The sequence below is a fragment of the Octopus bimaculoides genome, chromosome 8 (genome assembly GCF_046866305.1).
Source record: "Octopus bimaculoides isolate indiv1 chromosome 8, ASM4686630v1, whole genome shotgun sequence".
Classification (NCBI taxonomy): domain Eukaryota; kingdom Metazoa; phylum Mollusca; class Cephalopoda; order Octopoda; family Octopodidae; genus Octopus; species Octopus bimaculoides.
In genome coordinates, this window is record NC_142935.1 from 49,200,747 (window position 1) to 49,224,133 (window position 23,387).

General features: G+C 38.6%; 1 long non-coding RNA gene across 5 annotated transcripts in view; it reads left to right on the plus strand.

Annotated features, from left to right (window-relative positions):
- The first annotated feature begins 1,136 nt into the window (after nucleotides 1-1,136).
- LOC106867175 (uncharacterized) overlaps nucleotides 1,137-23,387 on the plus strand; it is a 52,926-nt gene continuing 30,675 nt past the window's right edge. For 2 of the 5 annotated variants that reach the window (XR_016242887.1, XR_016242891.1), the window contains exons 1-4: nucleotides 1,137-1,869; nucleotides 11,564-11,715; nucleotides 12,944-13,043; nucleotides 14,205-14,245. This is a non-coding gene — a long non-coding RNA (uncharacterized LOC106867175). Of the gene's footprint in view, nucleotides 1,870-11,563; nucleotides 11,716-12,943; nucleotides 13,044-14,204; nucleotides 14,246-21,538; nucleotides 21,573-22,284; nucleotides 23,115-23,387 lie in introns of all 5 variants that reach the window. The other 3 variants (XR_016242889.1, XR_016242888.1, XR_016242890.1) reach the window with 3 other exon arrangements.

Sequence of the window (23,387 nt, forward strand, 5' to 3'; positions counted from 1 at the left end):
GTTTTTCTGTTGGGGGTATTTGGTAGTTGCTTCTGTTGTTGTTGTTGTTGTTGTTGTTGTTGTTGTTGTTTTTGTTTAGCGGCCAGAGGGCAGTCCTTTTTCAGATGTGCTTCGCTGTTGCATAGGTAACAGCGAGGTCGCCTGCCCTCTACCACCACATACAGCTTGTGGTCCTCTGCCAATCTAATGTTTGGAGGAATTTTCTGTGAAGCCTCCTCCGTGATGTGGAGAAGGATTTCCAGATTTTTCCCTCCCCAGTTCTTTTCCTCTCCGACCGTAATCTCCAAAATATTTGCCTCCTCCATTTCCAGGCACACGGCCGATATCAGCCATTGGGTGTCCACCTCCGATGGCACATTTTTTATCATAACTTTGGTCACTCTCTGTCCTAGATAACTCGGTATCATTACCAAGTCATCTGTGCGGAGAGAGAGTGTCGAAAATTGTTTAGCTAAATTTTCATCCAGAAACCTTACTTGCACCGTTCCAAATTTCCTTCCCCAGGTGACATGATTCTGATAAGGCCAAATTTTTCTAAGACAAACTTCAATTTTATCTGTGCTAACATTTTCTACACGTCTGGTTTTTGTGTTTACCAGTTTATAAATGATGCACTTTTTGTTTTTCATTTCTATAATATCTTTTGGGATGTTAATTCTGACATCATCTCCTTCTTTCGTAAGAAGGGATTTTGTGTCTTTTATTTGTTTTTGTGTGAATGTCACTGTTGTTCTTTTTTCCTTTAGAGCATTTGCGAAATTTGTTTTTGTTGTGCTGGCGGACATGTTCTTCTGGATATTTTTGTTTATGTTGGTGTATGTACTGCCTGGTTCAAAGGTGGTGGTAGTGGCAGCAGAGTTTGTTGAACAGGTGATGGTGTCATTGCTGACGGCCGATAACTTTACTTCCTTGTTGTTGCTGTTGTTGTTGTTGTTGTCGTTGTTGCTGTTGTTGTTGTTGTTGTTGTTGTTGTCGTTGGTGGTGGTGATGATGGCGTCAGCAGCAGTGGTGCTTACGTCAGAGACATTTGTGACGGTTTTCACGCATGGTTTTGTAACCTTGGTTACAGTTTTGTTTTTGTTGTTGGTGTTGGTGGTGGTGGTGGTGGTGGTGGTGGTGAGAGGGCTGTTAGTAGCTGTACTCACAGTCTTTGTGACGTTTATAGCAACTGCGTTCGTGTCACTGCATGAGCACGCGCTATTCTGTTCTTTTTTCTCTTCTGGCATCTGAAGCCTCGGGAAATGCTTGTCAAAAGAACAAGACAAGCGTTCCAAAATTATGTTTCTCGACATTTTTCAAATGTCAAGAAGGAAATTTTTGTATTTTGCTAGGGCCGAAACTGCCCCTGGGGGTCAATTCCTGCCCTTGAAAATACACACAAATGAAGCCTAGGTGCTTCGCAACAAAATTATTTAAAAATTCCAACAAAATGTGGACAGTAAAAGGTCAAATAAACGTTTACCTTCGCAGCCGATGTGACAGCACGTCCGTGAGAAGAGATAGATAGATAGATAGATAGATAGAAAGATGGATAGATAGATAGATAGATAGATAGATAGATAGATACATTTCTTTTATTAGCCACACAGGGATCAACGAAGATGGGACAAATACAATGTAGAACTTTTCTTTTTGGGAGGGGAAAAAAAGGGGGGGGTCGATCAAAAGGGATCGTAGGAAGGGAAAAGGGTGGAGTTCGATCGAAAGGGATCGAGAAAAAAAAAAGCCATCAATAGGGGTCGTGTATCACACAATAATGTTCTCGTGTAAAAAGAGGGGAGGACAGTTTAGGTTTAGCCGTGGAAAGAAAAGCCTACGGAAAAGACCACGGTAACCTTGGTCAATATTCTCATTGAAGAAACTATAACAGTAAGTGACTCTCTTTCGCCTTTTTGTCTTAATTTTTTTTTCTTGGATTTTTTTCTAGTTCATCGGGTTATGCTCGAGATGGCTTAGGCGTTCACACGTGCCATCCTTGCTACAGTCACCCATCTTTTTTTGGAGCATTCACTAGACAAGACTTCCCTTTCTACTCTCACCTTCCTCTTCAGGTGATACTTGAAGACGTTGATGAGAGATTGCCCAGAGAGGAAAGTCTTTGTCTCTAGACCTTTCAGACGCGTCCACCATACACATTCTTTCGCCATAGCCACAAGTACGATGAAAATAGCTCTTCCTTCCCGTTTAAAGGAAGGAGGCGCGACAATATTCACGATAGACTCGACTGATAGACCGACTCGTCCCACACGCGATAGCAGTTGTTCGACATAAGCCCACAGCTCGGAAATGGTGGGACGAGTGCGTGCACAACGGTTTCGTCGCTCTGCCGGCATCTCGGACAGGTCGGCCCCGTGTTTCTCGAGCCATGCCTGTAGAGCTTATCCCGAACGGGTAGTGCTTCTCGATAGCACTGCCAGGCCAGGGATCTCTGGAAGTTGTCCATAGGTCCCGGCCCGAAGGTCGTCTTAAACAGGCGGGTCAGGTATTCCTCGTCGACGCCCAGGTTCGCCCCGAGATCGTCGTCGTACCTTCCCTCCACTAATCCACTATAGAATGCGTTAGTTGTGATGCAGTCGCTCAAGGTTGACCCGGGTTGTTGGAGTTGCCGAAGAGCAACGTGACACTCGCGGTGCCATTCGCCCTTCCTCGGCCTCTTCTTGATCCACGACTGCAGTTCGGTCATGGAGACGAGCTGCGGGAAAGCGCGCCGCACAAACGGTGACCACACCTGTTCACCGCTGTCTACGTAGAGCCGGAGATGTCGCAGTCTCAGCGCGTGTCTGCGCATCATCAACCACGGCATGTCCAGTCCTCCTTTTAACGGGTGTTGGCAGCAAATGGATCGCCTAACCATCGGAACGCTTCCTTTCCACAAGAAACGGAAGAGGATGCGCTCCACTTTGGTGATGGTAGGGTCGGGACAAGGAACGACGGTCAGGCGGTAGTAGATGACGGACGCGATGTACGTGTTCGCCACCTCCGCCCAACCTTTCAGGGAAAGCTTCCTCTCGGCCCATTGCAGGACTAGAGTGGTCACCCTTCTCGTTATCTCGTCCCAGTTCTCCGTTTGGAGGTCTGGACCAAACCAGACCCCGAGCAACTCAACCGGACCGTCAGTCCAACGTCCAACGACGGAGGCGCTGCTTGACGGCATGGGATTGCTTCTCCAGGTGCCGAGCCGCAAGCCCACTGACTTATCCTGGTTGATTTTCGCTCCCGTTACCGCTTCGTAGTCTCTCAGTGTCTCGCCGACAAGCTCGATGTGCTTTTGGCTAGACACTATGACGGTGACGTCTTCCGCGTATGCCGACACGCTCGTCCCGCATCCCAAATCTCGCGAGATGCCCATCAGCGTCGCCAGATTCCGCAGTAGTTACTCGAGAGTCAACACGTACAGAAGCGACGAGAGGGGGCATCCCTGACGGACCGAACGTGCAATGTCGAAGGGTCTTGTTAGATGCCTATTGACGCGAACTACCGAACGGATGCCTCTGTACAAGGCAGCCATCCAGCCGCGGAAAATGGGACCGAAGCCGGCCGCTATGAGGACAGCCTCCAAGTATTTATGGTTTAAGCTATCGAAAGCTTTCGATTGATCTAAATTGATCAGGGCCCCAGCCATGCCAGCTTCCTTAACTACCCGCTCTATGATGTAGCGCATCAGATGGAGGTTTTCATGGATGCGCCTGCCCGGCACGGCGCACGTTTGCGCCTTGCCGATCAGTTTCTCGATGACAAGCGCCAACCGCTTGGCTAACACCTTGGCCAAAATTTTCAAGTCTGCATTGAGCAGAGTGACGGGCCTAAAGTTATCTATGACGTCTCCCTTGTTTGGATCTTTCTTCAGCAGCGTTACGGCTCCTCAACTCACAAAACCGGGAATGCTCCCGTTTTGCTGCCAGTTGCAGTACACCGCCACCAAGACGTCTCCAAACAAGTCTGGCATACAGTTGTAAATATCGTAGAGCAGACCATCCAAACCCGGAGATTTGTCCCTCGAGCATCCCGCCATCGCGTCCCTCACTTCCGCCGCCGTGATGGCACATTCGCAGCACTCCGCCTCTCTTGCCGAGAGTCGTGGTAGGCTGTGCAGGTTGGCACTGAAGTCCACCCTGCGTTCTCGCTCGCCACTCGTCCCAAACAGTCGAGCAAATTGCCGCTGAAAGGCCTCACACATTTTGGTTGGCTCGAGCAGTTCGCGCACCTGTTCGTCCACCAGAGACCGAATGGTGGCTTTGTTGCCCTGGTGCGCCTCCGCCACCCGGGCCTCTCGCGCGGCTCCAACACCTTCGTTTCTTAGAGCACGCATCCTAGCCCTGACAACGCACCCTTCGTGTTTAGCGTTGAAGTGTTGTTCTAGGGCCAACCTCGCCGCCAAAACGTCGGATGCGATGCCACTTCTAATTGCCTCTTCTAGTTTCTTAACTAGCTCACCCTCTACTCTGTTTCTGTCTATGGCTAGTGCTTTGCTATACCTAACCGATTCTGCTTTTATTGCTCTCTTGAGGGCAAACCACCATTTGTTATTGATGATGGCTCCCGTCAAAGCCTTATTTACTAACGTGCTAATCCGGTCTCTGAAAACCTGTCTCGACGGGAAAGACGCGTTTAGTTTCCAGTAACTGGGGCCCTGCCTATGTGTCTTATCTAAGTCTAGCGTGCACGTCACAAGTTTGTGATCCGTGTAGCTGACTATGTGAAATTGTGGACACCCTATGCTATCTCTATCTACTCTCCTACACAGTACTCTTTCTAGATACGATCTCGACGACCCGATGCGGTTTGTCCATGTCCACATTGGCGCATTCGGGTGGTCGAGTCGGTACCTGTCAGACAGTTGAAAGCGTCTGAGCAGGTCTTTGAGGCATTTGCATCCCCGTCTATTCCTATCTCTGCCGACATAGTCTAGATGCGTGTCCAAGGTAGCATTCCAATCCCCCACTAAAAGTAAAGGACGAGACGTTCCTAGGAATACTTCTAGACATCGAAAGAAATCCGGCCTACCTGTTAAAGGTGGTGTGTATACTGATATGAGTCGAAAAGCACACCCATCGCTGCCATCGACATCCAGAACAACCAATCTACCCTCCGGGTCTATGAATACTGTATTTACTTCGAGATCCAGACTCTTGCGAAAGAGTACCACCGTGCCACTACCGCCCATTCTCGACAGACAGGGATAAAAATAAATGTTAAACTGTCTGCCAAACATGGACGTAAGGGCCCGGGGATCATGGAGTCTGGTCTCGCTTATGGCTGTGATTTCTAGTTTGTGTGACTTTATGTCGTTTAGGAGGTACCCTTGTTTCCAAGCCACGCGCATTTACACAACCAATCTTGAGCATAGTTCTAATGTGAGTGTTAGAGTTTTAAAGAGAGTCACTTACCCTTGGAGAGTTCCTGTCTCCTCCTTCGGATTTTCTTCGAGGAGATCGCTGTATAGTTTTTTCGCCAGGTATTGTTGGCATTTGCCAACTGCCTTGCGAAAAATAGATTTTAGTGTGTGTTGCAGGGTTGGTGTAATGTGTAGTATTCTGATGTGTTCTGGCGGTGTTGTGTAAGGGTGGTTGCTGTTTTTATGTCTTCGTTTGTTATGTTTGTTTTTGTGTTGATGTATTCCATCAACTCTGAGTTTTTTGTGTTGATGGCAGTGAGCATTGTGTGTGTGCTTACTTTTGGGGTTTTGTTGCTTGTGTTGTTGTTGTGTGTGCTTGTGTTGGTGTCTTGAGTGTTTTCGGGAGTTGTGTATCTCCCTGCTTTGTTTGTGTTTGCTATTCTTTTCTTGCTCTTCTTCCTCCTTCCTTTCTGGGCTATTTGCCATTCCTCATTACTTTCATCTTCCGACGCAGGTTCTGAGGAATCGGAAGGGGGTAGGGGCAAATTGTGAGCGTCTGTGTGTGCTTGTGTGAGTGGGTGTGTTGCTGTTTTTGTTGGTGCTGGTGGCTTGTTATTTGTGTGAGGTGTGTGTGATGTGGGGGAGGGGGAAACAGTCTTGGAATTTTCTTTCCTTTCTCCTGCTTCCTCACTTGTTGTTTTTGCAGATGCTGTTGTCTTCTCAGTTGCCGGTGTTGCTTGTATTTGTCTTGTTTTGATTGTTGATGGTGGTGTTGGTAGTAGGGGTTTTTTCCTGGGTTTTGGTGGTTGCCCTTGTTTTTTTTTTTTGGTTGGCGGCGGTTGGGCAACTGTCCTTGAGGTGTGCCTCGCTGCCGCATACATAACAACGTGGCCGCCTTCCTTCCACCACTACATATAACTTGTGGTCCTTTGCCAGTTGGATGTGTGTGGGGATCTTTTGTTACTCCCCTTCAGTGATTTGGAGGAGTACTTCGATTGTTTTCCTCCTTCCCAGTTTTTCTCCTCTGCAGTAGCAATTTCTAATATATTTGCCTCTTCCATTTCGAGGCATATAGAACCTACTGTCCACGGACATTCTTTACTGTCACCTTCGTCACTCTCTGTCCCAGATAACTCTGTATCATCACCAAGTCATCTGTGTGGAGAGAGAGTGTCGAAAATTCCTTCGCTAACTCTTCGCTCTTAAAGAGTACTAGGACCGTGGCAAATTTGCGTCCCCAAGTAACATGACTTTGAAAGGGCCATATGGGTTTGAGACAAATATCAATTTTTGGGGTGGAGAAATTCTCCGGTCGCTTGGTTTTCTTGTTGATAAGTCTGTATGATGTGTGCTTTTTGTTTGTGTTTTCGATGATTTCTTTTGGTATATGTATTTGTACAGTGTCACCTTCTTTCGTGAGAAGGGATTTTGTATCATTGATTTGTTTTTGGGTGAATGTTAATATTGTTCTTTTTTCTTTCGTTGCATCGGCAAAATTTGTTTTTGTGATGCTGGCAGATATGTTGTTTGTGGCGTTTGTGGTATTGTTTATCTTGTTCGTCTTGTAGTTGTTGATGGTGGTGTTGACAGTGGTGTTGGTACTGCCAGGTTCAAAGGTGGTAGTAGTGGCAGCAGAGTTTGTCGAAGTAGTGGCGGTGTTGGTGTTGAAGGCCGGTGTCCTGTTGTTGTTGCTGTTGTTGTCACTGGTAGTAGCAGTGGTGAAGACAGTGGTCATGTTAGCAAGGACATTTGTGTCGTTGTCGTTGTTGTTGCTGTTGTTGTTGTTGTCTTTGTCGTTGTTGTTGTTGTTGTCACTGGTGATGGTGGCAGGCAAGACTGCTGTAGCAGCAGAGTTTTTACACGTGATGGTTGTAGTGGTGGTGGTTGAGGCAGCAGCAGTTGACTCAGAATCATTGCTCTTCTTCATCACTTGTCTGCGTTCATGCGGAACGGCATTAAGTGTTTTCGCCTCTGGCATTAGGAGCGGGAAATCGGCCTCGTTGAAAACCTTAGCCATATTTGCTTTACAAAATATGGCGAGGATCGAGGAAGACGTTTTTGAATTTTTGGAAATAAGGCTCTAAATAGAGCTATTTCCGATTTGAAAAATATATTTTCCCGGAGTATTTTGTGTTATACACAACTTATACAAAATTTTAAAAAGAAAATGGGTCTTTTAAGAAGTGAAAAATGGAACTTACATGGGAGCCGATGTATCTACCGTCCGTCCATGATGAAGATAGATAGATAGATAGATAGATAGATAGATAGATAGACACTGTATGTGTGTCTTTGTGTCTGTGTTTGTCCTCCACCATCACTTGACAACCGGTGTTGGTGTGTTTACACCTCACTAACTTAGCAGTTCAACCAAAGTGATTGATAGAATAAGTAGGAGACCTTTAAAAAAGTCCTATGGTCAATTTGCTCGATTAAAAATGAACCTTGAAGGCGGTGCTCCAGCATGGCCACAGTCAAATGACTAAAACAAGTAAAATAATAAAGGAGAGCAATATAGATCGCCTTAATACCCATACATCACTGAAGTGACACGTAAAGCAACCTCTACTCTATCGCTGCAGCAATGGATGTTTTTTGGCACTCAGCAATGGTAGTGCTTTGGGTGTCGGTGCAAACTGACACACGTGAGAAATCAAATAAAAACTTTCAGAACGAGAAGGGGAAAAAAACAACAACACCTATGTGTAATAATTTAGAATTTAGATCAATGGTGATGTTATTACATGCCGAAACATCAATAGACACTGTTTCTTCATGTGATTATGCATAGCATTTATATATTTTACAGCATCTACACACACACACACACACACACACACACACACACACACACACACACACACATACACACACACACATACAACACACACACATAGATATATATATATATATATATATATATATATATATATATGTATATATAAATATGTATATATATATATGTGCCTATATATATGTATATATATATATATATATATATATATATATATATATATATATATGTGTGTGTGTGTGTGTGTGTGTGTGTGTGTGTGTGTATTTGTGTATGTATGTAAGTATGTATGTATGTATGTATGTATGTATATATATATACATACATATACATATATGAAGTTGCAGGTCGTGAACTTAAAGATTTCACATATACGTAAATTTTATGCTTTTCTTAAATTGATATTCAAAAATGAAACTATAAAGTTTTACATTCTACACTGCAACTTATAGACCTTGGTACGTCAAGAAGTACCAGAACACAACTACTTTAATGAAAGTAAAACCGAATCAGGACAATTATCCCCCGTAGGACAATTCCCTCCGACGACTATTCCCCTCCTTGGTTAATCCCCCCCTCCAATATTACACCCCCTAAAACAATTACCCTCCTTGGTTAATTACCACCTCTCCAATATATTAAGAAGTTTTAAATCATCATCTGTTGTCCTCAGGGGGTTATTGTCCATAGGGTCGGGGTAAATGTCCTAGGCTCAAGTAAAACAGACTGAGAAAATATAAGGTGCATAAGTGATTTGGTGGTTAAACTCAGAACCGCATGAATAATAATTTTTTTCTTGTAAGGCAGCTACCTTAATGCATATATTATTTTCATTAGGAGGTGACAGAAGTTAATAGGTCCGAGGAGTGCAAGATGAAGCGCTTAGCAGTGTTTAACTGAGAGGGCGGCGTGCATTGATTATTCATCGTAGCTGTGTTACTGTTTCTGAGGAACTTGACAACGTACCCAGTTTTAACAAACTACTACTACTACTACTACTACTACTACTACTACTACTACTACTACTACTACTACTACTACTGCTGCTGCTGCTGCTGCTGCTATTACTGCAACCAGTAGCAGCACCAGCACTACCACCACAACCACCAACACTACTACTACTACTACTACTACTACTACTACTACTACTACTACTACTACCATCACCACCCCTACTATTATTACTACCATCGCCATTACTACTACTACTACTACGACGACGACTACTACTACTACTACTACTACTACTACTACTACTACTACTACTTCAATATCGAATCAATTCAACCCCCTCTTATTGTTCTTCAAATCGTCGAGCCTTTAAATGGTGGGTCGACTTGCTAGAAAGACCAGCTAAATATGCATTACACCACACCCTATCATCTTACGAAATGAATGATTTATTCGCAAACAGATACCTACATCTGAGTAATACAGGTCATTGCCAGTGTATTAATCGTAGTCATGCTGGATTAGCGCCTATATTCAGCTAAACAATAAGAGCGTGTCTCTCTCTTTCTCCCCTTCTCTCCCTCTCTCTCTCTAGCTAGCTAGCTATCTATCCCTATCTCTCTCTCTCTCTGGCTCATCATATTCTCGGTGGAGTTTTAACTCTGGAATAGAAGTCAACAAACGCTTATAACAGTGATATATATTTTCTGTGAGACAAACTAGACCATTTGAGCATTAAGTGATTTGGCAACTGAGTGACGCTGCACTAGGGATATAATACAATCTGTAATCCTTTCAGTCAGTATTTTGTAGCTTGTCACATTACTTGTTAGGTCATCTGCAACATTCGCTGAAACTAACTGTCGGGGGAAGATAATATCACTGCATGAAATATTTCAACAACGAAACGTCACAACGATAAAGTATCACAACAATGAAATATTATAGCAACAAAACAGCGAAGCAATGACACATCACAGGAATGATGTAACAGAATAATGAAATATTCTAACAACAAAACACAACTGCAATGACAAATTACATCAATGAAATATTGCAGCAATAGAATAAGAACATAATGAAGCATAGCTGCAAAAAAGCAGTGCAGTTATGGAATATCTTAGCAATGAAGCATCACAACAATGAAACATCACAACATTGAGACACTGCTACAATGTAACATCGCGGCAATCCGATAATGAATTTCGAAAGCCTTGTATAAATGAAAGCTCATCATAATGAAACATTGTAGTCATTAAATAATGCAGCAATCGAGCATCACAACAATTAGCATTCCAGTTATGAAACATTGTTGTTAAGTAACTAAAGAAGGAAAACAGACTGGAATCTCTCTTGCAACTGGATAAAATCGAAATATACCGAGAAGTACCATATCTCTTTTTATTTTACAAAGAAACATCCTCTCTAATTTTTCTACAGGATATGATATGAATTTGATTCAATCCAGTCAGTAGAGCATATTGCAGAAGAAATAGTAAATTCAGTAAGTTAAAGAGCCTACACATATGTCATGCAACAAATATTCCTTAAAACTTTCTCAAAGCATGCATATATATTCCATCATTAAAACAAAAATGAGGACATTCGGTAAGGTAGTCATAAATACAACCATGCCACCCACCATAAATGAAACGAAAGGATTGTTGTGGCTGGAATGGTTTTGTGTATATCTACTGAATTAAGATTATTGAGAGAGCATATCGTCAACAATAACAACAACAACCTGATGAGTGCCGAGGGAAAAAAATGTGTACTGTCGACACTAACTGCAAAGGGTGACTAAAAGTGAAATGATAAGAGCAAATCTAAAGAAGTTGGTCTCTCATAGATGAGATATTACAAGAACAGGCTAAGTGATCATGTAACGTGTAACAGTTCTATCCAACCCACGTCTGTATGGCTTTTAAATGGATGTTAAAGCAGTTATGGTGTTATAATATTGATTGTAAAACTTTATGACAATACATTGTTACTCAGAAGCAGAAGTGAGCCTCCATCTATAAAATTTAGTTGCAGTATCTAAAATAGTAGATAAGTGGATACGAAGCAATCATAGGTGGATGCCACAAGATTAAAGGAACAGTCCTAACTTTATTCTTTATCGTGTATTTAACCTTTCTCATCTCACTACGTTTATTTACATGATCAAACGGCTTATTTTCTCCCTCTGTTTTTTTTTCTTTCTGTTTATAACAGGAATGTTCTGGAAGACAGCTAAAGCTAAAAACATTATTTTTTTATGGTGAAATAATTTTAACACCTCAGTGTTTGTGTAAAACTGTTAACCTTTTGCTTTAAACTATTTTTGTTTATATTTTTTGAACTTTTTCTTTCCCAAAATATCTACCATTTTTATATTGAGAAACCATTATTGCAAACTATAATTTTGTAATGTAATATCTTTGACAATCGAATAAAATATCTGCCTTCTTTTTCTCTTTCATTCTTTCTTTCTCTCAAAGACAATAAATGTCAGTGCAGCGAAACTAGGACGTGAACAATAACAAAAGCAACATTACTGCAATGATACTAAAGAATACAATAAAAACAACATTATAATAGAAATGACATTATAGAAAGAATACAGCAGAGGAAAAATTTACATTAACGTATGGTAAGTATAAAGAGAAAAATAACACAAATAATGACTATAGAGAAAGAAGGATTGACAATATTGCTGTAATGAAAGTAATGAAAGATGAAATGATAACATTGCTGTAATGACAATACAGACAGAATAAAGGACATCATTGTTGGAGTGAGAGAAGTATTGACAACATTACTGCAACGAAGATAGAAAGAGAAGTGATAATATTGCAGTAATGACAGTAAAAACCGAGGGAATGACAATGTTATTGTAATGAGAGAAGAAATGACATCAGTTTAGTAATGACAGTAACGACAATATGTATGACAGCATTATTGTAATGAAAGTAAAGAGAAATGACAAGTCCGTGAAAATAAAGACAGAAGTACGAAGTCAAGAAAACTAAAGAGAAAAATGAAAGCTAAGAGACAAAACACTGTTGGTGCAATGAAATGTGATCTGTGTTAAATTTGGACGAAATTCCTTCAAAATTTCATAAAATCTTGAAGTGGTCCTTCAGTGTTTATTTATTGCTGTTGATGATGTTTATCCCTGGAACATCCGTAATCAGCCAAAATAAATTGCAACCATGACCTTCCTGTCATTTTCTATAGCACACTGCCCAAAAATCACATTATTCAACGTCCTTATTTTTAAAGATAATGTCTAGTAATTTGAGAGAGGCATTTGGGTGCTACTTCTAAGAGAAGAATTGTCAAAAATAACTTCCACTTCATATTGGCTCACGATCTATTTACTATTGATGCTGTTACTGATATACTTTAACTCCAGGTATGACAAAATGTGTCCCATCTCTGACAATCTTGCATTTTTCAGACAAGATGAATCTTATCAAGTATGTCCTTCTATTTTAAGATATTATAGAGTGTGTTGTGAGAGAGATTGACTGCCATTTCTAGCAGGTTCAGCAAACATACAGTGGTTCTTTTGCTGACTCGCTCTGGAGGTGTTGTGCAATTCTATCGTTACAAGTTATTCTTAATCCAAAATGTCTACAATGAAAGATGCTCTAGATGTAACCATCTAGTATTTTGCCAGACATAGTGTGTCTAATGCACGTTTTATTCTGAAAGGAAAATTCTAGAAAAATTTGACTGTTAAACAACTGTACAGATAGAGGCTTTTTCACTGGTTCCTGAGAGTTTTCTGTGTACCTGTTTGTATATGGAGTGTATCACCATCGTCGTCATCGTCGTCATATTAACATCTAATTGTCTCTGCTTGCATTGATCAGATGATGCTACGGAGAGGCAATATTCTCCACAGCCGAATGCCCATCTAATCCAGATTTGTTTGCGTGGACGACCGAAACAACAACAACGTTTGCATGAATGGTAAGGCTTTTGTTCACAATCAGTAAACAGATGTAAAGACGAAGAGGAATTACGATCTTAGAAACACACAGGGGCACACACACTTGCATATACACATATATGTGTCTGCGCGCGCGTGCGAGTGTTGTGTGTGTGTGTGTGTGTGTGTGTGTGTGTGTGTGTGTCTGTGCGTTTGTGTGTGTGTGTGTGTGTGTGTGTGTGTGTGTGTGTGTGTGTGTGTGTGTGCGTGCGAGTTATAAAAAGCTGAATCCAACAAAAGGTAACTGCTTCCGATGGAGAACATGTTGGTGAATATAGTACCCCATCAGTGTCAGTGTCAGTTATACATATTTCCAGAGGTAGTGTCTCTCAGAGGTGGGCTCGGGAGTGACATCGTTGATGGATTCGGAGAGAAAAGTGGGTGTCCGTGACTATCTGCTATGCCAAGCCCTCCACCACTCGCCATATAAAATTCTCGCAGTCCCCTTGAACTTTGTGGAACCTTACTTCAAGTCTCAAATCAGTCTTGTACTACGTTGCAAATTATTTTACGTTGGCCCTACCCAGAGGATAATACCTTAAACTAAGAATAAATAATGAATCGTAAAAGATTCCCGTTGTGTTGGTAACAGCAACAATAACATCTAAGTAACGTAGAAAGATTTTGATGATAGGTGTAGGTTGCACTGAAATGGTATGTTACTACTTCAGAATGTTTGTAGTCTAAAGGTGATTTTTATGAATAAAGAACTTTTTTCTGTTGTAACCACATTTAGATGGTGTATCCATATAATGAGGTATTGTGCTGGTGAATATTAGTCTATTAACAAACAGATATGAAAGTACAGGTTATAGAAGGTTGATTATATGCCCGGAGAAATTAGAGTGAATACCTTTATAGCTGAAGTATTCATTTGGTTTGTTGTGAGTGCATTAGCATTAATATATATTTTCATCAGCATTTAGGTATTCGACGAATGACAATAATATAGTTTTGTATTGCTCGAAAATATATGGAGTTAACATGGAGTTAAACTCCGACATCAGCACTCTTAATGCTATAAAATCACAGTTGTGTCCACAAACAATCGTACTATCCGTTAAATGCAAATTGAATAAAACACTGAATGTGATGAAGGTCGATTTAAATACACTGTTAATGTTTTTTTTTTCCTTTTTCAGAATATATGATGACTGGTTTACAATGTGTAGCTGTTCACCAGGTAAACACATTATATTGATATTAGGTGGATAGCAAAAATTGGTGAGCTGGCAGAAAGGCGACGAGCTGGCAAAATCATTAACATGCCAGGGAAAATAATTAGCAGCACTTTTTTCAGTCTTTACGTTCTGAGTTCAAATTCTGCCGAGGTTGTCTTTGCCTTCTATCCTTTCGGAGGTTGATAAAATAAGTACCAGTTGAGCTCTGAGGAAGATCTTATCAATCTATCCCTCCCCGAAGTTGCTGGGATTGTGCCAAAACATGAAAAAGATATGAAGTGGATTGAGAGTCAAAAGATGTTGATTAGGTCTGCAGTATACAGGTAGTAACAGCCTAGATAGTGTGTAAATCTTATTTAAATATCGCCTTCATATACCTATATCTAGTCAAAATGTACGCGCTCTGGTTAAGTCCAGTCACTTTATTTTCGTGTATTCAATCACTAACTATACATAATACATCTCCAATCAACATCTATACACTGCATCTATTCAGTTAACATCTAGATTCTTTCACTACATACAAACTGCGTCTATCTATATACACGCCATATTTGTCCAGTCTTTGAATACGCTGTGTACCTTCAAGTTAACATATCTGCACCGTATTTATATCCAGTCAACGTTTACACTCTCTATCTATATCTAGTCACTATATGTGCAGGCATGGCGGTGTGATTGAGAAAATTCATTTTGTAACAACGTGGTTTTGGGTTCAGTTCACTGCACGGCAATTATCATTGGACATGTGTCTTCTATTATAACTCCGGTTTGACCAATGTCTTGTGCGTGAGTTTGGGAGACGCAGATTGTGCACATGGCCATTATAAACCCGTGTGTGTGTGTGTATATATATATGTGTGTGTGTGTGTGTATATGTGTGTGTGTGTGGGGGGGGGGTTATGTTCCTGTCATTTGTTTACACCCCTGAGACCTATAGAATAAATACTGAAGCCGACTGTTTTGGAATAAAACTTCAAGGCAGTTCCTCAGCAAGGTTGCATTCCAATGTGACTGAAACAAATAACTGATAAAACTTTATCTTCATCCACTTTCTCGTCATCCAGTCAAAATCTATATTCTGTATCTATATGTAGTCATTATATATATATATATATATATATATATATATATATATATATATACACAGAGCGAGAGAGGGGGAGAGAGAGACTCCGTCGTTACATTCACCTCTGGGACTGTCGTAGATGGAATGTATTTAACCATAAGTCTACTCAATCAGGAATGACAGGACTTATATATTAACTTGTTGAAAAAGAACACGTTGAACAGTGTAGTCACAAAAGCATGTTGTTTTGGAAATAAGATGGGATGAGAAAAGTAAGAATGACTTTGATCGTGGCTAAGTGATCAGGATAACCTTGTGACTAAATAACAATACTAGATCTGCTAAAAAAAAGAAGCCCTAACTCCTTTACACCTCACACTATCACTTTTATAAATAAATAATGTGGCCTTATATATATTTTTAAAAAATAGATTATACGAGGTGGTCGTGTATGAAGGTCTTGGGGCTATAGGTTTGTTTGATAAAAACTGCTTTGGTATTAAACATCAGCTACCGTATATAGCTATGAAACAAGCCATTATGTGATCACACCACCTAATACATAGAAATAACAACCAGCTCTCGCTTAACTCATATACTATCGTACCTAAAATATTGTACGCTCAGATAATGTAGGCATTGATAGACAATATCTAAAAATCTAGTGGAATAAGTATTACTGAAAAATATTTGAATATAGATATTTTCATTCAGGGTTGACTTCTTGAGGATAAACATTAGGGGTAATAATATATGCAATGAAATTTCTCTGGTGTTGCTATTATTTCGTTAACCGCAATAAGAAAAAAAAGGCAGAGATAAAATCTCATGCTAGAGCATTTGAAAAATCTTGCAACAAACAATGGAGAGTTACATAACTTCACTCAGAAACTGTCATTGTATCCAACTAGGCAGCTTTTATGCCTTCACACCTCAACAATATATAACACAATAATATACTTATAACTTCATCAAAATCTTCAAATCCCTCACACAACAGATGCAAAGGAATGGTTTATAACTAAATTTGGCAGCTGAGCCAAAACGAAATGAGCAATTCCCAAGACTATTTGAACAGTTTCAATGAGGTTGCATTATTAGACCAGTGCATTGCTGATGGTAATTTCAATCAATGAAAGCAAGCCTCGATGTGAGGTAAAATGGTTGCTTTCACAATTTTAATAAATCCACTTTAGGCCAATCTGCATTTTGTCAGAATTGTCTGCTGGAATTTTATGGACAATGTTGAAAGCAAGAAATTAAAACTCTTCAATATTACTTCTCTTCGTATTGCAAAGCAATTATCTCAAACCTATACATCTGCACTAGTTGTATACGAACAAACGCAGAGAGAAATGTGCGTTTGTCACATGTATGTATTTCCTGTAAATGCATGTATATATATATATGTATATATATATATATATATATATATATATATATATATATATATATATATATATATATATATATATATATATATATATATATATATATATGTAAGTATGTATGTATTTATATATATGTGTGTATGTATGTATTTATTAATGTGAGTGTATATATATATATATATATATATATGCATACACATGCACACACACATGCATAAATCTATATATATTGAGAGATAGAAGAGAGAGAGATAGAGCAGAGGGACAGAGAAAGAGAGAACGGGAGCTATGTACAACAAATGTGTTTGACATGTGTATGCAGGTGTGATTACACATATACTCTCTATAAACAAATATACGCAACGCACAAACAAGTACACACACACATGTAAAACACACACACACACACACACACACACAGAAGGCTTCAATGTGTATTGTAAATATATATATACATGTATGTATGTGTATAATTGTGTTTAACAAATGTATGTACATACCTTTGCAAAACGCATGTATACACGTGTGCGTGTGTGAGCATGTGTGCAGATGTGAACGAAATAATATAGTCCCATTTGTGTATGTAAATTGTTACACACATATATAACTGAGTGTTCATGCATATACATATATATATGTATATATATTGCTTTAGATGTTCATTCATAAAGATATATATGTATATAAATATATATGTGAGTGTATAAATATAGCAGCTATTTATAATTTTATATACCCATCCTTATATATATATATATATATATATATATATATATATATATAATGTATTATATATATATAATGTATATATAAGAAGGAGAGAAAAAGGGGCAGAGAGATGGAAAGAAGGAATGAATGTTATCGGAGTATAGCATTTTATTAATACACTTGGTTGAACAAATAACTGGAAAGTCTGTTACTGAATATAATGTTGAACAATTCAAGTTCTTTCAACGTTTGTATTTCGTATAAGAAGTAGACCTATCATTGTTCCTATGTTGGAGCTTAACCATTTTCGAACTGCCTGAATGTATAAACCGAGTTAAGACGGCATTAGTTAATTCAATGGGGAGCGAATGTGTATAACATATTAACAATATGCGTATGTTATCATGTGTGTGTTTGTATATACACACACACACACACACACACACACACACACATATATATATATATATATATATATATATATATATATATATATATATATATATATATATATATATATACATATACATACATATATGTGTGTATACATGTATATATGCATATATACAAACATAGATATATTTCTCTCTCTCTTTCTCTCTCTCTCTCTCACTCCCTATATATATATATGTATATATATATATATATATATATATATATATATATATATATATATATATATATATATATATATATATATATATGTATGTATATATATAATATATATATATGTATATATATATAATATATATATAATATATATATATATATATATATATATATATATATATATATATATATATATATATATATGTAAATATATACATACAGATACATGTGCATGTTCGAAAGAATGAATCATTCTCGTATAGAATGAACTATTCAATAACTTAATCATTACAGCGAGTTATGTTACTATATTGGTGACTAGTCTACGAAATGGTTCACGTTTTGATTACGTTCAAAACTAGTGACCAGATTCAACATAAATACCCATAAATACTAAATATCTCTATGCCTTCTTCTTGGAGAGAAGGCAAGGAATCAGCCAGTTGTGCAACATTAAACAGTTCTAAGAGAATAAGTTAAAAGTGTGAAGTTGTGATATTGAAGCGTATATAGCCATGGCTGATCTCTGAACTTATGCACAAGTTATTTTGTGAGCAGTAAGTATCGACCGGATATTAACAATTAGTCTGATAGCCATATGCACGCTCATACACATACTAGGTTCAATTATTTTTTCTGAACATACTATACACGTTTACGTGCGAGCATACATATATTTATCTATAGACAACTGTAGAAATATACATATATAAATGTAAAGGTAAAATGACCTCCCAGCGTCATACCGACTTCATATGTATTACTCAGCTGGATGGGACGCCGGTCTACCTCATGATTACTCAATTTTTCTAGCTAAGTGGACTGGAACAATGACGTTTTTCGCTCAAGAACACAACGAGTCACCTGGTCTATGAATGGAAATCACAATCTTACGATCAGGAGTCTAACACCCTAACCACTAGGCCACGCGCCTCCACTAAACATGCATACATACCTAGATGTATTGAAAAAATCGATGATAAGTTATGTGTGTGTTGTATTTGTGTGTGTGTGTGTATGTGTGTATATGTATGAGTTCTCAGCACCACTTTGGTGGATAAATGATCTTTATTGGGGGAGCATGGAAGACTATCATTGGTTTCATTTTGAGAGAGATCTCTCTGTACAATCATTCAAGTCTATATCTTGGGATGTTGGTGTTCGTCTACCCTTCCCAAAATCAACTCAATGGTAGTCCTATCACTTTACAAATAAAAACAAAAGTATACATATATTATCGAACACACCTATACGATGCACCTGATTAGCTTGTTCACCGGTAGGCTGCTTGTTGACGCGTTAGGGATGGCTCTCAAAGCGCCTGGTGTTAGAACACTTGAGGGCACAGGCAATCGACAAATCTCACCCCGACTTCCGTTCAAGAGCGATGGATATCGATCTCTCTTTCTTTTTTCGGGGGTGGTCTTTTAAACATTACGTACCTGAACCAAATTGGAGATGAGCTGAATTGCCTGTCCATGACTATGTGTGAAATGATGTAAAAAGCATCAGTTCTAAAACCACTGCCTGTCTACTACTTTTTGTAGATAGTATTTGAGGGTGATCAGTTTCCTTGTGAGTGTTTCTTGGCGGCAAATCTCATAGAATTTGGATTACCTATCATGCTGTCGTAGCTGATGAATCGAGAAATCATTTTTAGCTTCACATTTGCTGATAATGTCCAACTGTCTTACCTTTTCCCTCAGTCTTTTTATGTTATTTTGGAGGGAGGTAATCTCTTTTGGGTTAGAAGTATCCTTTGGATTGGTTTCTTTTACTCCCATCTCCTGGTGCACACTTAATGGGGCACATTATAGCAAGACATTTATTGTCCAAAACATGGGAGCTTGAATTTGAATCACTTCTCTGGAAATTTCATCGATCACAGATGACATCAGTTCGTTGGGATTTTACTGAACTCGTGTCGGTATCGTTCTCCCATGCAGTGCTTTATGTATGTAAACATGAAGTTCTGTTTGAACTGCGATGCAAGCTGTAATTTTAGCATTTTATATTCCAAACCGTTATGGTGAAATCGTATGTGGTTGCCACATATTTGTGTAGTGGAGTGGTGGTGGTTTGTTATTGTAATGGTCGTGCTTCTTGATGTCCACAGCCTTTCCGCGGAAAACTTTACTGTGTTGGTAATATGATTATTATCACGTATGCAATTTGGCTGAGTGGTTTTGTTTGTTAGGGTGGCTTATTTCTTTCCAAAAAATGTAGCTTGTGGTATATTTGATGTTCTGAAAAAATTAAGACTATTGGGTATTTCTTATCCCAATATTAAGTCTCTTCGTGTGGCCTACCGAGGAGTCTTCGCTAGCCTTTCAGTAGAACTGGAATGGGTCTTGGTTCAGTTCAAAAGTCCACTGGAATTTTTATCGATAGTTCCGCGATCTGCAATAGCTGACTCCGGCTTCTTACGTCGTCATGGCGCATGTGTTGTAATTTTCCACCTGGTATATTTCACTATTTGCTTGCAGCTACGAAATTTTCGAAAGAGTTTGTATTTACTCAAAGATAGCTATTTCTTTTAAGAGATATGTATGAATTACAAAAAATTATGGTAAAAATTTATGGGACATAGTATTCATTATCAAAAGGAACGAATAGTCTTTCATACCAGCTTGTCTGTATTGTACCATATTATGCATGCATGTATGTATATATGTATATATGTATGTATGTATGTATGTATGTATGTATGAATGTATGTATGTATGTATGTATGTATGTATGTATGTATGTGTCTGTGTCTGAAAATTTCTTTGAACAGGGCGACTTTGATAACCATTCAACGCTTGGGGTTTGTTGACATGTAAATTAGTTTAGATGTTTAAACATGACCGTGTTTATACATGTGTGTATGTGGTGGGGGAGTAAATTTACACCCATGTAGTAAGTCTGCATGCTACGTTTAACGCACAAGTAGCATTCTTTATTCCAACTTCTGTGTGTGTGTGTCTACGTGTGTTTATAATATTGGCACGCATGATTACTTGTGTGCTTATGCTCAACCAAGGAAACTCAGAAAGAGAATTCTTGAAATATTCTGCATATTTTCGCTGTACTATTAATCTATTTTATTTGTGGAAAGCGATTCATTTATCTTTGTTCTTTCTTGAAGAACTCTAGAGATTCCTTGCACAACGTGGTGAAACGAATTTCGGTTGCAGTTGCACGAAGAATAAGAATTAACATCACAGATTTATTATGACAATTATCATAATAATCACTTCCCTTCATATTTTTCGTATTATCCTTAACTTTACTTCTCTTACACTTAATTAACTAATTCTTGTTCCTCATTAAGAAACCTCAAGCTTATTGATTTTTAAATTATTTCATCGCTTTATTTATTCAGCATCTTCACTAAATTTATTATTTTATCAAATCATTAATTCACTAAATTATTAATTCGTTACACACATGCTTCCCCCTTTTTCCATATGTGGCAAACACATTTGCAATTCTTTGTGTCGTTGTGACCTAATGGCATCACTCTTGCTTTCCAGATTGTGCCTTCATCTCAGAGTGGGAGTCAACGTCGTAAGATAAAACATGTCTTTTATTTCAAAATCAATCATATTTACACTTATACTTAAAACTTTTCCATTTAGTGATTGAATTTTTCAGTGATTGATTTTTTTTCTTTAAACTCATTTCAATACGCTAACCACCTACTTTCCGTGAAGTTCCTGTCTGATCATCTTCTTCGTGTTTTTCTACTCTCCAAAGCCGTTGTCAACTGTCTTTGTTCACATTTTCCAACACCTCTATAATTTCTTCTTTATCACTCACCCTCACGTTTTTTCATGCTCCTCATTTTCTGTCACCCGTTCTGTTGTTTTAACACTGTTTAGATAAATAATATCATCTATTATCATCACACTTTTGGTATGTGGAATATTCGTTGATAGATTCAATCAAATAAATTCAATTAATGCAAAGCTTGAAATAGTAGTAATATCAAAACCCCACAGCATGTAATTGTAGAAACTCTATTAAATGCCAACTTAATGAAAACTACGTTATCAATTACTTGGTATACTGTGTCAGGGTTGACTGAATAATGGTACCAGCCAAAAACATTTAACATATTCAAGACACGATTGTACTCGCAAAGACATTCCTTTTCAACCGCCCCGCCAAATTAAATCTGCGGGATTTTTGAACTGTATTTCGATATTAATGAAAAATGTTGACATAAGTTTTATTTAAACGTGGTTTATCCGTGCTTTGGAATCTATTTCCGGAGCAGCATGATCACTGATGAACGAAGTTTGTTATCACCGTACGAAAGAAAATATTTTACAATTACTGGTGAAGAAAACCAACTTGAATTCGCGAAACGATATCTCGAATAAATGTTTTTTACAAATTGAAAAATTTGTATAATTTTCAATAGGCAGATCTATCATAAAGTTTCAGATGTCTTCCAATTTCATCGTTCTATCCTCTTTAACGATCTATTTACTGTTTCAATGTTTTTGCATTCGCGATTGTCAAATCGCAGATTTCATTACCGGACCGAGTGGCGTTTTATATTCTTGAGCAAAACACTTTATTTACCGAAGCTCAAATACTATGTAGGGATCGGCATATCAAATATAGGCCCATCGTTTCCTCGCCGTATCGCAAGATGTTGAGATAGAATTTGTCCTACGACTTCATAAAACTTTCACCAGCAACGACTACTCGAACAGGCCCGTTGGCAGGAGGCTTGTCGCCTGAGTGGTGCAGAGCCGTCATTCAACAGAATTAGAAGAGAATTTCCAACAACGACTACTACTGCTACTACTACTACTACTACTACTACTACTAGTACTACTACTGCTGCTACTGCCGCTGCTGCTGCTACTGCACCTGCTGCTGCTACTACTACTACTACTACTACTACTACTACTGCTACTACTACTACTACTACTACTACTACTGCTACTACTACTACTACTACTACTGCTACTACTACTACTACTACTGCTACTACTACTACTACTACTACTACTACTACTACTGCTACTGCTACTGCTGCTGCTGCTGCTGCTACTACTACTATTTAGCAGGGTTGTGACCATCATACATGGCATAGTAAGTATCTACGATATTTTTCTCATTAACTCATTATAACGCTTTCTCTTTTCTTTTCGTCTTCTTTTTAAACTAACATTCGTTCATTCTTTGTTACTTTTACTCTTTCTTTTTCTTTCTCTCTTTTTTCTTTCTTCCTTTGATGTTACATTAATTGAGTCCGAATGACATTCTCTGTTTGGCTGAAAATAGCTTCGGTTAATACGATTGATTTACATTGTAATTTTTTTTATATTTTTCAAGTATTTTAACACCCAAATAATTATCCTTTTT